Raw genomic sequence first — 16,313 nt, forward strand, 5'->3', positions numbered from 1 at the left:
TTTTATGCTCTTGAGTGATGATTCCTCAATTTATGTGGATCTGGTACTCCCTCGTGTGGAGGTTTTATGTTTTTTATGCATTTTCATCTTCCTTCATTTTTGCGCTATTGGAAGTTCTCACATGGGAAAGGTAGTTTCCTCATGCGAGAATGTATTTTCTCACCTAGAAATACATTCTCCCTCATGTGAGAATGTACTTCCTCATATGGAGTGTGTACTTTCTCATGTGGCATGCTGAGAATCCTCATGCAGAGTAATGCACTTCCTCACACAGTGGAAATGCACTTTCTTACATAGTGTGATGCAAAGTCTCATGTGAGATTGGAGACTAGTGTACTTCCTTACATGAGAAATAGGGGGCATTTAGGCTTGCCAAGGAAAGTTTGAAAGCTAGTTTTGGACACCTTGTTGGATTTTGCACCTTTCTAGTTCAAAACAATCTTTCTTAGGGGTTTAAAATATATTACTTAAGTATAAGTTGACATATATTTAATTCATTATACTTAAGATATCTTTGAATATATGTGATGATTCATTTGAGATAGGTTCTAGACCTCTTCGAGTTGAAATATAGATTCTAGGAAATTTCAGGGCTTTAGAATTTTAGGCTTAGCCAAATTTCAGGAGTCAGTCTTTATCTTTCAGCATGGTGTTTAGTAGATGAGTGGTTGTAATTTTGAGCCATCATCTTCTACATGAACATTGTCAGTCTCTGCTTATCATTCATAATTGTGACATGATTAGTGGATATGGAATTGCATGTCTAACAATGCTAGGAGCTTTTACTTAAGGATTGAACAAGAACATCCCCTTGGTATATTTTCATGATTCGTGTGGTCTTGGTTTGTGATTTGTGGTAAATATTGGAGATCATTGGAAGTAGTTGTAAGTGAACATGTGAGTCCTGCCATTTTCCCTATTCTCATCACCTTGTCTTGGTGTTTCATTATTGCACTTGGTTACTTTATGATATTGTTAAGTAACTTGTCTTAAAAAAAACTATTTAGTGCATGTTTTATCCTTGTGTTACAAGGATCACCATGGAGGTTCATTACATTGAACATTAGTAAAATTGTCTATATTGACCCAACATTGCAATATGAACCAAGTACTTTAGATGCTAAACTAGTGCATAGGACGAGTTAGATGGAATAGACCAAGTTGTATAGTGAAGACCTAGTTCAAAGGCACAATATTGACAAAGACAACTGACTTCCAACTACCAAAGTATAAAACATTAATGGAGACCCTAATTCAAGATAAAGGAAGTATTTATTGAGATTTGAAGACATTGTTTCATTCCTTTTATATAGAATACAAGAGCACAGAGTGATTTGAGCAATTTGTAAAAGAGATCTTAAGGCAATTAAGGGAAAATTTGAGATAGGCACTTAATCTACTGAAAATTTGAGTGGTGCTGAGTGATACAAAGAAAAGAAGCTTTGAACCCTAACAAAGAATTATGATAATTTCATCATCTATAGGAAAGAGTTAAGGAGTAGAGGTTAGTAGCATTCAATTGGTGAGGATTGACACTTGTCCTCCATCAAAATTTCATGTTATTTCTGAGATTGCAATTAAAGCCGACTCAATGGGTGCATTATCCTTGATACCACCTAAGGTTTCAGATTACGATAAAAATAGGTTTTGAAGGGACCCCAAAACCCTAAAACATCATCAAAAAAGATAAAGCAATAAAGTCCACTAGGTTTTACAAGGACATGAAACCTACTAAAGAGACAGTATCAAAATCAGGTTTTACAGGGACCTAAAACCAATAAATAAGTCCAATAAAAGTACCCAAGTTTTACAAGGACCTGGAACCTAGTATAATGACCAGATAAAAACCAAAAAAATGACCAAAAACAAAAACCAATTACCACAATCAGTAACTAAGACCTAAATAGAGACAAAACCAGAAAACAAAACCAATTAAAGGCTGCTATTGTAGCTCTTTAATCACATTGGTGACCTCCTTTCCAATCTTTGTAGCGTCCTGTATGGAATCAATGGCCGAAACAACAACAATCTCTAGAGCCTTCTTCCTCGTACTCTTCCTAGTCCACTTGCTTAGACCTCCTAGAGATATAATTTCCTCATTTGCCTATTTTCCAAGACTAGCAGTAGCTGCACAGATACTTGAAGTCACCTATTCCATTTTAGTCCTACTTTCCTTAATGAGCATCCATAGGTTTTGTTCATAATATTTTAGTTTATTTGGGATATCACCCACTTGCACCTCCATTTGGCTAATTGTGACAAGGTCAGTTTCCTGGTTATGTTGCATAATATCCATTTTCTTTTTTAGACCCATAATTTCATTGTATATCAATGAATCAACTTGAAGCATGGAGTCAGATTTGAGCTTAGCTGAATGCAAAAAAGATAGCTTAGTTTCTCTATATGGAGAATCACTTATATCTTGTTCTGTAACCTCACAAGGAGATGAAACCACCCTTTCTATTTGTTCCTCAACCCTTGTGGTGGTAGGGTCCTCATTCTTGTCATGTTCCCCAATCTCTCTAGTAGGTGAAGGAGTCTTGACTATCTATTCCTCCACAATGGGGTCTTCAATAGCCTTTTCCATCTCTTCTTTGTCAACATCGAATTCAATCTTATTACCCTCATCATAGAATTTACCCTGATCAGAATTATCTTCACTATTTTCTTCCAAGTCCTCTTTCCCACTTTTTTCTTTACTCTCTAGATAACCATCCAAATTGGAACTAAAATACCCAACATCTGTACCTTCCTCTTCCTCAGGGGTTTCATTCTCTTTATTGTTAGTATTCTCAGACTTAGAGTCCTCTTCCACCATTTGTTTTTGAGAATGTGAAGTATTGTGTCTTAGCCTCCTCTATTTATCTTTAACATTCTCATCCTTCTTACTCTTTTTGGATTGGGAACCAGTGACAGGACCCTTGTGTTTGTCCAAAGGAGTAGAGACAATGGACTTGTTTTTACAATAACCCTCAATGAGGAGAACCAGTCCTTATGTAATATAGGACGAGACTCCTTCCTTCTATGGGCATGTAGACTTTGAAGCAAAGAGAAATGCATATTGAAGGGAAAAGAAAGTTTATCCTTATGCCTGAAATGATTCAAGAAGACAAAATGAAATTTATGGACTCTTTTATTTCTACCATTGAGGATGAAATACTCATGGGTATACGAGAGCACATCCCACCAAATTTCCTTTATCTAGTCCAAGTCGTAGAAATCTCCATTCTTTTTCCAGAATTTTCTCCTTAGCATCTGTCTTAGGAATTTTTTTGAATGTTGCATTTGAAATTCTGATACCACCTAAGTTTATCATGATACATAATGTGAAAATTTGTTACATGTGTTAGATTGGTGAAGTTGGTGACTGCAAGATTTGAGAGGTGTATCAAAAACTATGTGATGAAGGAGTTCTACAGGATGAATTCAAAATTGGTGAGAGTAAAGGGTTAACTCATGCCCTAGATTTTCTAAGGAATTTTAAGATCAAATGGATCTAGGTTGTACTAAGTAGGATCCACGATATGAAATTTTAGCTACACAATGGACTAGATTCATAAGGTTACTGGTTACCCCACTCTAGATAAGAAGATTATGTGATGTCTAAGTCATGAGGAATTTGAAGAGAACATAGGAGTCAAGTGTAATGGATGAGGGTTTTCCATCTCAAACATCTCTAATCCATTGATTGAATTTGTAGTGAGAGTAATTTCTCACAAATTCTATCAATCAAGTAGACTGAATAGTGTACCATCTATGCCATTCAATCAAGTGTGGAAGATTGTCATGAAAGATCACGAATATGATCTTGCTAAGTTGTAGAAACTTCAGTTGGTAAAAAACTGATATCTATCAGGAAGGCAAAGAATTCTACATGTAAGTTTGGATCGCTTATCATGTTTATTTTCTTTTATGTTTAGAAGTATTTTCTTGGTATTGGAAATATTGTTTGGGAACAAGGAAAACCAATAACAAGACAAATCAGTGAATACATAACTCAATTAGGAGATAATTTTGATAATGTAATAGACACGTGTTTTGAGGAATTCAAACAAAGAATGAACATGCAGATGAGAATACAAGAAGAATTCGTAATGAAACATTAAAATGATGTATGCTTTTTAGTGGACACTAATAACACATTTGTGTAGGTAGTGAAGTTGACGAAGGCATGGATAGAAGTATTTGCTTATGAAATTGATACTAATATAGTGAGTGAAAACATTGTTGCACTACTCAAATAAGATATTGATACCGAAGCAGAACATTTTGGGAAGTATGAAGAAGAAAAGGCAAGAATAATTTTTGAGATCAAAATAGCTTCCAAGGAGAAGAAAAGAAATAAAAATAATTAAAAACCTAGAGGAAAATCTAGGCACAAAAGGAAAAGGCAAGCAACCTTTGCAACTCACACAAGGTCCTAGAGAAGATGAAGAAAAGGATAGTGATGATCGGGAAGAGGAAGAAGAAGGAGATTAGCATAAAGCCTTAGTTGTTGTTACACCATCTCCAAAGAAGGCTAAATCTGTCAAGCCTAAAGAAAAGAAAGTTGCAAAGAAGGTAGTAGTGGCACCCCTCTCTCCTCCATCACCAACCAAACCAAGGACTAGGGTAGTAGTAGCTAGCGTTGAGTCATCTACAAAGAAAGGAGTAGTGAAAATCACTAAACCAAGTGGCTCTAGTGCACAAAAGAAGAAATCAAAAGCCCTAGTGAGCTAGCCAAAGAGAAGAAGATTGGTAAAGGTTAAAGAAGTTGAAGAAGATGATTCAAAGAGGAAAAAATTAGATGAACCAGTCACAATATCTAGAAGAGAAACCATTATTAATGGGGTATGTGCTGACCTAAGAAGCTCTATAGGCTTATCCAATTTTAGATTTGTAAAATATAACACATTGGATAATGTTGATAAAACTAAAGTTTAGGAGGCCATGATAGATATGATGGAAAATAATAAATTGGCTCCAAATGAAGTACATAAGAAGATACCAATTGATTTGTTCAATAGATTAAATAAAAGATGGGAACATGCATCATTAGTAGAGAAAGATATTAGAGAAGACACATTAGCCAAGGTTATGCTTGATCTATCAAAGGAACAAAAGGCAACATTTTTGGAAAAGCATAGGAACTAATTTGTTCCTAAGTTTAGAATTTTTATGATTCAACAAAATAAGATTGAAGCTGTAGTTCAGCAGAATAAGTTACTATGGAAAATATTTTTTGGTCTTATCACTAAAGAAGTGACACATGAGAAAGACATTGAGACAATAACCATCCAGGATGATCAAAGTGATGAAATGAGTTTAGGCATACCGAGCCTGCAAGGCAATATTTCACCTATTCATGCTGACACCCCTGGCACTCCAACTGTCGAGAAAGAGATGCCCTCAAATGTAAACAATGAAAGGAAAAAGGAAAATGTTAGGAATAAGGTGTCTCAACCTTGGATAATTCCTATTCTTATTATTTGTTTTGTAAAATGTATTTCTTGCAAATAATGTTGATGTGTCAGCATCTTGAATTGTGTATAAGGAGATCATAGCTAAAACAGTTATGACGGATTCCTATGACATGTAAGAGCTATGTTAGGAAGATTCAATGACAGGTGAAGACATGTGGCAACTGCCAAATAGTGGGGTTGAAATTTTTTTAGGGTTCCTATTTTCTCAGAGAATGGTAAAACCCTAATACGGTTACCTTTGGGAGTAACCCTAAAGTGAAGCACATGTTATAAGCATTTTTAGGGTTGCGAAGAGGTGAATGCAAGAAAGTGTATTTTTGGTACTGTGAGTTGCTATTGGAGTCTTCTGTTGTCGCTATTGAACTTGCATTGCAAGTGTATTGTAACCTTGTGTTGAAGATAATACATTGTGCAGGTTTTGTAGGGGTGGGGTTGTTTTACTGAAAGGTTTTTCCCCACTGGCAAATCTTTGTGTTATGTGTTTCTTTCTCTGTCTATTTTCTTTATGCTTGCTTGGCCGAAATATTGTTGTTTACATGATATTGAATATGTAAGTGAAAATATTTTAATAGGATTTGCACCATACTTCTCTCAAGAGATTAGTGTAGGAAGTTGTTTCCACACCTGAGTTTCCTTACAGAAAAGGAAACAAATAAAGACATAAGTGTAGACATTTCTACAAAAGGTCATGAAGGACCAACTATGTTAGAACCTCAAATTGAGGAAAATAAGGAGGAAAATAAAATAGTAACAAGTGCTACAATTTTTGTCTCTAGCACTAATATATAAGCAATACTAAGTAGTGATACCCCCTCACCATCTCCTAAAGCAATGTCAAGCAACAACCCTCCTCCACCTCACAAAAGGGAAAACAATAAAGAATAGCTCTCTAGATGTTCAAGTTAGTCTGGATGAAGTTATTGAGATGCCACAATTAGATTTGGCAAATCTCACTCTTGAACAAATAATTTTGTTGCAAGAAATTTTGGTGAAGAAGAAACAAGAAGAGCTGAGAAGAGAACATCAATAGAGGCAAGTATTACATGATGTTAAGGACATTTTTGTAGAAGCATTTGATATACATAACTTTGATGAGAAAGCCCTAATCATTTTCCAACTTGTAACTATTTTTGAACAAATAAATGTTGGAGATATATAAGTAAATGAAAAATTGATGGCTTGGTCAGCTAAGAAATTTGAAAATAAGGTTTTAGACAAAGTCTCAACAACCATTGCCAAGCAAAATGTCAATTTTCAAGAATGTGTACAAAATACAGAAGAACTTATACAAAAAGTACAACATTTGTACAATATTTTGTGTGATGTGCCAAGATTCATCAGATATCTTTAGACAAACATCCAACAAATTCAGGTTGATATGCAGAAAACAAGTAGCATCATTTTGCAGTCAACAAAATCCAATTGAAGCCATTATAACAAGTTATTAAATTCTTAAGGAAAATTGGTTGAGCTTCAAACAACTGATAGTAGCATAAGGTCAAAATTGATCTCTACCTAATCCATGTTGATACCTCATTTGGAGGTTATGAGAATTGAAATCAACACAAGATCTTATTCATGAATATCATAATCTTCCTATTTGTGAAAGTTTGATTGATTTGGCAGCTAGATTGGAGTTGCAAAATCATATTTTGTAATCAACAAGAACCACTTGGGATCATGCACTTGCTATGATCAACCAAGTACACAAACCATTTATTGAAAAATACGATTTGATTCCACCCATTCAACCCCAACATTAGACATAAGTGACAAAACCAAGGGGGAAAGAAGTAAAGAAAGAGGAAATGTAAATAATGATTACATATTTTAAATGGAATAATGATCACAAAGGGAATATCATATCAAAAGAGTCAGAATGAATCAACATTCAAGAGTTCAAAAGGCAAATAGGGTATGACACTAAAATAATCAAACTACTTAGTGTCATGTACATATATGTATTGATACATTGTTTACTATTAATATTTATTTGACATAAGTCAAAAGTTTTATAGTTATACAAGAACTAAGTCATAGGCTTAGGGGTGTAATCTTATTATCATTATAACGATGTAATCATGACAAAGTATTTTTGCCACTAGTGTCAAAGGGGGAGCTTGTTGGTATCTCTAACTATTGTTGTCTATTAGTGTCAAACACTTTGTCATATACTAGGCAGAGTTAGAAGGTCATCACTATGGTCAAGTTACTCTATATGGGCTGAGTCATATAAAGACTTGTAAATAAACATGTACATATCAAGCTCTATAGGAGACAAGAAATTCTTTGGTTTCCAAGTATTTTTAGAATAATCCAAGCTTAATTATTATTGAGCAATTCAAGCACATTGAAGTCAAATTACATAGAAGTTGCCGAGCACAATAGAGACCAAGTGTCAACATGTATAGTGAATGCCAAGTATCATAGACAATAAGTGTCGAACAATGCATAATTGACATTCGAGTCAGGAATGATACAAAATTTAAGGTAAACCATTTCAAGCTGACATGGAAAATATAATTAATACTTGTATAGGTTGTTACAAAGGTTATTACACATTTTATGATGTGGATCACAAATCTCTATGTGTTGTGGTCAACCAATCAAATGAAGAGGCAAAATAAGGAAGCATCTAGAAAACTCTTTATGAAATCTTTAAATAGAGAAGGTTTGAACCTATTTTATGGTATGGTGACGAGATGAGAAGGAGCGAACAAGCTATTCATGTGATCAGAGACCAAATCAAGTGTGAAAGTGCGAGCATTGTGAAGAAGGCAAAAGAGTTAAGTTTTGTTATTGCAGAACAAAGTAAGTGACCTTGTCAAAGCAGTGAAGGATAGTAAAGCTATGTTAGATCAGAGATCATATCAGATTGAAGAGAGGATATCCAAAACTAGCTTACTAGAGTAGATTGAGGATTAGGTGCTAAATCAATTTTAATAGATTGAGTTAGGGATAATCTCTTAATAGAGTGGTCTTAATAGATCTTTGTAAATCTCTTAACTAAGTCCTTACTTTGTTGTAAGTGTAGAATCCTCTCACAGGCTAAGACCTAACAGTCTTAACAACCTTTAACAGGGTAGAACCCTCACAGGGTAGATCATCAGATATCGTCAAACATTGTAACCCTAACAGGTTAACTTTATTACTACAGTAGTGAAGATTTGTGGGTGTCATCCCCACCCTAGCTTTACCTTCACCTTGGAGGGTTTATGGGTAACCAAATATTTTTCATACATGTGATTGATAGATTAGATCTATATGTTACTATAGTTAAATTTCACTAGTTATGTTATGCATACATTGGACATGAGATGGTAAATGCAAGAAAGAAGTGCTAAAAGGTTTAAGTGTTACAGATCTTGATTCACCCCCCTCTCAATATCTTAGTTTCCCAATTAAGACTTCCAACACATGAATCATGGATCCCAAAATGAAGTGAGAAAACTCCCTTTATACTAAATTCAAGACCAAATTCAAAAAGCGTTTTGGCTGCGTTTGGGTGGGAAATAAATGGAAAACCCTAGAGAAATCCTAAAATCCTAAGAAAAATCTCCTTAGCTAGAGGCCAACCTTGACCTCTACCCTAGGGTAAGAACCAGTCTCTACCTCTACTATGGGTAAGGACCAATCTTGGCCTATACCTAGGAGAGTTTTAGCTTGGAATGATATCCAAGTTCTTAGGGGTACAAAAACATAGTCATAAAGTAGGAAAAACTTGAGAAAAGGCAACATTAAGAGCATAAATGCATCCACGTTCAAGGAAATTGCCAAAAGGATGGCCAAATGGTCTTAAAAATTAATTCTACACTTTTTAAGATAACACACAACTTGACCAAAATGGATGGGATTCTCCTCCCCCTTGAGTGATTTTCCTAGAACTAAACTAAGATACAAGAAAATAATGCAACACTTCTTTCATTATGAACTAAATTAAAATATAATAGTATAACAATAAACCAAAATGTATAATAATGAAACCAATAACATGATTACAATATTTATAGAAGTATGAGAAGCATGTTCTAAACCCTTAATACAAAACCAAAAGTACTAGAAAGTCCAAATTAAAATAAGCCATTATTTAGGCTCATTATTACCCCTAACCTAATTATCTACTAATCCTCTAGCTACTTGATTCTTCAATTTGGCTTGAGCCTTGTACGTATTATTTCCTTGGGGTCTATGATTTTCAACTTTAGTAGAAACCTTGGTCTCTCTATAACCTATCCCATCCCTTTCTACATCCTCATTGTATTTTAAATATCTTCAATTTGGAATAGGCCACAATAAGATAAGTGGTTAAAAGACTAGGGGAAGCCATTATTATTACCTTTTTCTACCTAGGTGAATTATCTTGAATCTCTTCTAATAATTATATACTAGTTCTAAAGTGAATGGAGATCAACTTATTTCAACTCATCATATTACTTATTCCATCTTTGTGATAAATATCCAAGAGTTGTCCTTCCAATTGTTGCAACTACTTGCTCATATTCTCAATTAGTCTCCTCCCTAAAAGTCATAACATTCATTTTTCTATTTAGATTGATAAAAAATCCTATACCATTCATAAAAGATACTTTTAGGTTCATGCAACTCATCCCTAAAGGAAAGGGAACACTGATTTATTTTTTCATACATGCTTTGAATTAGTGCTTCAGATTATTATCATTTTGTATGTAGGACATACATACCTTTAGATAAACATATTCAATATGCAACAATGAATTCCATTCATGTTGACAGGGGACAACATACTTATGCACATATAACACAATTTTGTTTTTTTTTTGTTTCAGGTGAAGACATCTAATAAATTTGGAAATATTCATGAGAAGCCTCAATGGAAGGACTTAAACTAGAAATTATCCTTGACAACTTGAAAGAAAGACTCAACTTCTTCAAATGCAATGTCTAAATTCTAGGAGGAGTTTTATATTGTATAATTTGTGGAACCAAACTCACCATATCATATACTTTTCTTTCCAAGACAAAAATATCTGCATTCTTTTCCATTCCTCTTTCTTTTCTTGCATATCTAACCAAATATCTAGGGCAACATATGACTTGGAAAAGGGAAGAGGCCTATGAATACCAAATTGTATTTTCCTATTCAGTTACTTCTAATGCCATCTTCTTAGATTCCTTGAAGACCACCTATTCAATAGTAACAACAAGTTCTTTTAGTCCTATTCTCTTGCTCCTGGTCTTCTTATTCTATTAATTCTTTCTCCTTCTGGGATGAGTCTTTCTTTGGTGACATTTTCTCCTCACCCTCTTTTTCTAACATGTATGTTGCCATTAATGTGCTATCTCGATGTTCAAAATATGAGGAGATAACTATTCTTTCTATTGGAGGTTGTTAGAAAATAAGCTTTTCTTCCTCACTAAGAGAGGTAAGCACATAATTTGAGGTCTCATTTTGTATGCTTATCATCCTTGTTGTGGTTTCTATTATTTCTCTAGGTTTACACCTAAGGCCATGGATCCTCCTCTAAGGTGCCTTGCAAGCTATTTTTGTTTTCTTGATTTTTTTTTATCCTCCTTAGTGGCTACAATATGTTCTAAGTTATCCCTAGTTTTTCTCTTTTTAGGGCTAGTTTTTTCATTTTCACCAAGGGTTTTCTTTGCATATTTTTGCTTCTTACCTTTTTCTTCATTAATTTCTTCCTCCATCATTTCCCCCTTTTATTTCCTACTAATTTCTATAGTTTGAATTCTTATCTAAGGCTAATCATTCAAGTAGAGGAAAAAATTTCATCTGTATGTTCAAACTTAGAGGAAATTGTTTTAGCTACAATAAGGTTTTCTTCAAAAAAATCCCTAGAGGTGAAAGCCCGTAGGCCATTATTTATGAATTTTTCTTCCCTACTCACCCTACGAGTCAATGATTTCCCTCTAAGTCCCACATTTGTTAACCTAAACCTCTTGATTTTCAAAAATTCTCTTGATGACATATTAGGAGCTACACCTTGTAAGGACCATTCAACAAACAATTTTTAATACAATGATGGGAAACTAGTTTAGAATTAACTTTAAAATGTATTTTTATCAATATAATTTTTGAATTTATTATTCTACTTCTCTAATGGTTTAATAACTAAGTTCATGTGCAACCATAAGGATTAGACTGAATGACTTAGACATCACACACTAAAGCTCCATTCCTAGGCTAAAAGTGTTAAATAGTCAATGTTGACTTATTTTTTCCAAGCTTAATTTTTCCCATAGTGTGTGATGTTTAACAGTGGCCAAATTAGAAATTCATTATAAGTAGTCATTTTTCTATCACAAATACTCATTTAGATATTGATTTGAGATATGAAATTTAAAATGCAACAATAATATATGTGCATCAAGAACTAATTGAGGACACACCTAATCTAGATGGAAAGTAAATTGTTATTGAAAGGTAAAGTGTTGGAAAATAAGTAGAATACTCAATAAACTTGCTCCAATGACTAAATTTAATGAAATAAGGGGTGCATGCACCAAAGTTCCTACCTTCATGTTTTATGCACCAAAGTTCCTACCTTCATGTTCTTATGGTTGACTGAAGTAACTTTTGCAATGATCTCTATCTTGTCAACACCTCTGTGTTTTACTGATGGAAACTTATGGCTCAAGATTAGTTTTTTGTGTTTAGTGAGGAACTAATGGAAAATGTTGAAGTGTCTTTTAAAATGGAAATGTTCATAACATTTTTTTGTATATATACAACTAAGCTAGTGTTCATATCAAGGATCCCTATGGCCCATGTGATTTAATGTTATACGAAGAGAGAGCTAAAAAAGAGAATGATATGTTATTATAAGGACAAGTAAAGGTAGAATAACAGAGAGAGTTAAAGAGAATTTGAAAAAAATAATAATTTTATTATTTTAAGAAATATATAAATAATAATAAAAATTATATTATATGAATGAACTACTCATTTCTACCAATTCAATTATAAGTTTAAATATTTAATTAAAAAAATAATTGTTGATTACTTAAATCAAAGTACCAAAATATGTAGTAAGTTTGAGGGGTAGTATTAATGGTATAAAAAAAATTGAGCAAAATTGTAAAATAGTAGAAGATAATAAATGTGTTTAAAATAAGAAATATATTTTACTCTTATTTGATTAAAATATCTATATTTGAGTAACATTTTACAAATTACAAAAATAAACATCAATGTAAAACTAGTAATAAATATATTTAAAATAAGAAATATAAAACATTGAAGTCTATATTTGAACTTGGTAAGGAAAATATATAGGAATAATTAATATTGATTAGACATATTTGTGAGGTGAAAGATAAAAATGATTTTAAAAAAAAAAAGTTTATCCATTTGTCACAAATGTGCAAAAGATAAAGTTGCAATTAATGCATTTATTAATAGAGGTGTTAGAAAAATGATTGCTTTTTTTTTTTTATAGTTTATCCACTTGTCACAAATGTGAAAAAGATAAAGTTGCAATTAATGCATTCATTAATAGAGGTATTAGAGAAAAAAATTATATTTTTGTTGAAGAAAATTGAATTTTTTCATTGCCTTTTTCATCATGAACCAATACAATTTTTAAAAATTGAATTTTTCAATTCTTAAAAAACATCCAAATTAATATAGCTTTTACAAACATTAGTATATCTTAAATTTTTTAGATTATGTAAATAATATGGAACCTTATGATTCCATTAGTTTCCTGCCAAAGGTAGCAACTAATAATGATAATAACAATAAACATTCCAACAAACAAACAAGGGATTACTTTACTCTACCTTGCTTGCACAAACACACAATCATATTCCAGTGGTTGTAGGAATAAACAACTTAACTCTAATGGATGAGAGTCTCCTCAAATGGGGCTCCCTTGAGTGAGTTCTTTTGAGTTGGCTTAGATATGAGAAACTAAAGTAATATTTTATTCGTATTGAACTTGGTTACAACATAACAACAAATCAAATTGTATATCAACAAAAATACTAACACAATTACAATATTCAAAAGTTCTAACTCTTGAGAGGAACAATTGAGTCTTATTTATGAAAAAAAACCCTAATTACTCTTAACAACTTGGTCAATTCCACTTCCCAAAACTAGGAGGATCAACTTTATTGGAAGTGGGAAAAAGGGTCCATGGGTAGGACCAAGTTAACTTAATCGTATCTCATAGGAGATTTAGCACAATAAATCCTCCTATATTTGTTCAACTGTTAGGTACAAGGAAACATTATTGCTTCCACAAAGTGTGAAACCTTAAATGCTTTGACAATTTCAACATTGTCCTACTTGACCTCATCTTCAACCAAACATTTAAATGTAGGTTCTTCCGCTTTTTAAGCTTCATCCTTAAGTGCATTAAAATGTTAGTGTGCAATACTTTTTTTAATATCTACATCTACTTTAGAATAGTACCCATCCAACCACATACAACACTTATCATACAAATATCACACAACATATTAATATTATAAAAAAGAACTGTAAAATTTTCAAGAATAAATCATATCCCAACTTCAACAAATACTTCAACATATTAAAGGAGCATGACACCCTAACTAGTGAGCAAATGACTAACACCCTAACTTGTCAACAAATGACCAACCTTGCACTTGTAGGTTTATAATTAGATAGGTGGCACATTTGCTCAGATACTAATTCTTTGGTGTCTTAAAAGCTAGCACCTTAATTCATATGCTCATTATAATAGATTTATTAGTCAATGTGGTTTAAAAAATAATGTTTTTTAATATTATTTATACCATTCTTTTAAAATTTGTCATAGGCATTTTTATCTAGTTTAGAATAGAACACATGCTTCATTTAAAAAAAAAGAGAGTATATAAATCAATAATTTTAAAAAATTATTATTTCAACTATTCAAAAACTCAAGTATTTACATTAAGAATTTAAAAAAAAAAATCTAAACCGCCAAAGCCTTTGTACTACATTAGATACTTTAAGATTTATTTACTTATTTTTATTTTGACAATAAAATAAGATATATGCAGTGTATTATTTTATAACAATATATGTATAATATATTAATTTATAGTTAAAATATAAAAAATTAATAAAATCCTTTAAACAAATTACAATTTAAAAATAAATTAGATTATAAAATTTATTTAGTTTTGAAATTTGTAAGAGTTAATTTTTTTGCTCTATAGAATTCTAAAAATAAAATGAAAAATAATGATACATAAAAATAATATAATCTTAAATCCATAAAATTTCTCAAGAATTTATGAATTGTGAAAAAACCTAATCTAAATTTATTAATATGTAGGCAAGGATTATTAATTAGAATAAAATTAATTATAATATGAATTAACTGTTACAATTATAAATTGATATCTAATTATCTATTACTTATTAATTTAAAAACTAAAAACTAAAATAAAATAATAAGTTTAATATGAACAACTTTAAAATTAAACAATAACAATTTTCATTTAAATTTTTGGGTATGATTGTGTCTAGATTTTTCTATCAATGTTTGGATCTTGTGGAGAGCCAAAGAGAAGATAGATAGATTGGAGACAAAAAGACCAACCTATCCTTCATCTTACTTTTTAAACAAGGCTCAACAAGAAAATAAGAATTGTAGAAAATTAGTATGGATCAACATGCTTGTAGAAAATTAAGATTTATATAATCACCTTAATTCTTATATATATGGGAGCCTAGTTGGCACGAATTTCTTACAAATGGGTTTAAGTAAATTTATACTAATTTGATGCCCCTCGAACATTTAGCTTTGTGTTTCTTATAAACCTATCCTTCATCTTACTTTGTAATATTTCTAAATGTGATAGTAGGAGAAGATAAGACTGTGATTGATTGTTATTAGTATTAAAATATTTTGTTGTCTCAAAATTTTGTATTTCTCTGATGATGAAAATTAATTTACTATCCTATAAAAATTAGTATGGATCAATAGACTTGTAGAAAGTTAAATTCATATAATCAAGAAAAATAAAAATAATTATAAATCATACAAATTTGTTTAACTCTTATTGTATGCTATATTATTACAATTAGTTGTTATTAAACTTTTCTATCTCAACTAATTAAATTAGATGTAAATATTTTTCATTTTTATTTTAACTTTTAATTTTTTAATGTTTATTTATGAAAATTTTAATTTTTAAAATTTAAAAAATTATTTTGCTTGCATATAATATTTTTTAGTTTAAATAAAATATTAATACTTTAAGATACCTTAATTAGTTATAATATTAATATTTAAGATACAACTTAATTAGTTATAATAGTATGATGACATTTATATTTAATTATATATTAATTTTTAATTATACTTTTAAAATAAAAATATTATTATTTTTAATTAAAAAGTAGATTTTTAATGTAGAAGTATAGTTTAATTTTTTAAAAATTAATCAAATTGTGATATTGCTATCAGGATATGTTTCATGGGTAGTTATTCAACATGAATCCATCTCTCATGAGAATAAATGGAACACTTAGCACTCATTGGATTTAGGTGATCTCACAGGAGTAAAATCAAAATCACACAGTTAAATCTTAATAGCAATATCACAATTTAACTTTATGTGGAAATTATCTCCTACTTATCAATTAATCAAATTTTATAATATTAATTAAATATTAATAAAATTATATCAAATTTTATTAAAATTTTAATTTTAATATTCTATCTAATTAAACTATTATAAATTACGGCATCCTGACTTACAGGAACTCATCTCCTGCCTTCCCACGAACTAGTAAACTTTGAAATGTGATTTTATCCACTTATTTTTAAATTTTTATAACATTATTGTATAAAGGATTAAATATTAAAAAAGATACAAAAAATACAAAAACTT

The sequence above is a fragment of the Cupressus sempervirens genome, chromosome 7 (assembly GCF_028749045.1).
Source record: "Cupressus sempervirens isolate cs-2001-9-10 chromosome 7, ASM2874904v1, whole genome shotgun sequence".
Classification (NCBI taxonomy): Eukaryota; Viridiplantae; Streptophyta; class Pinopsida; order Cupressales; family Cupressaceae; genus Cupressus; species Cupressus sempervirens.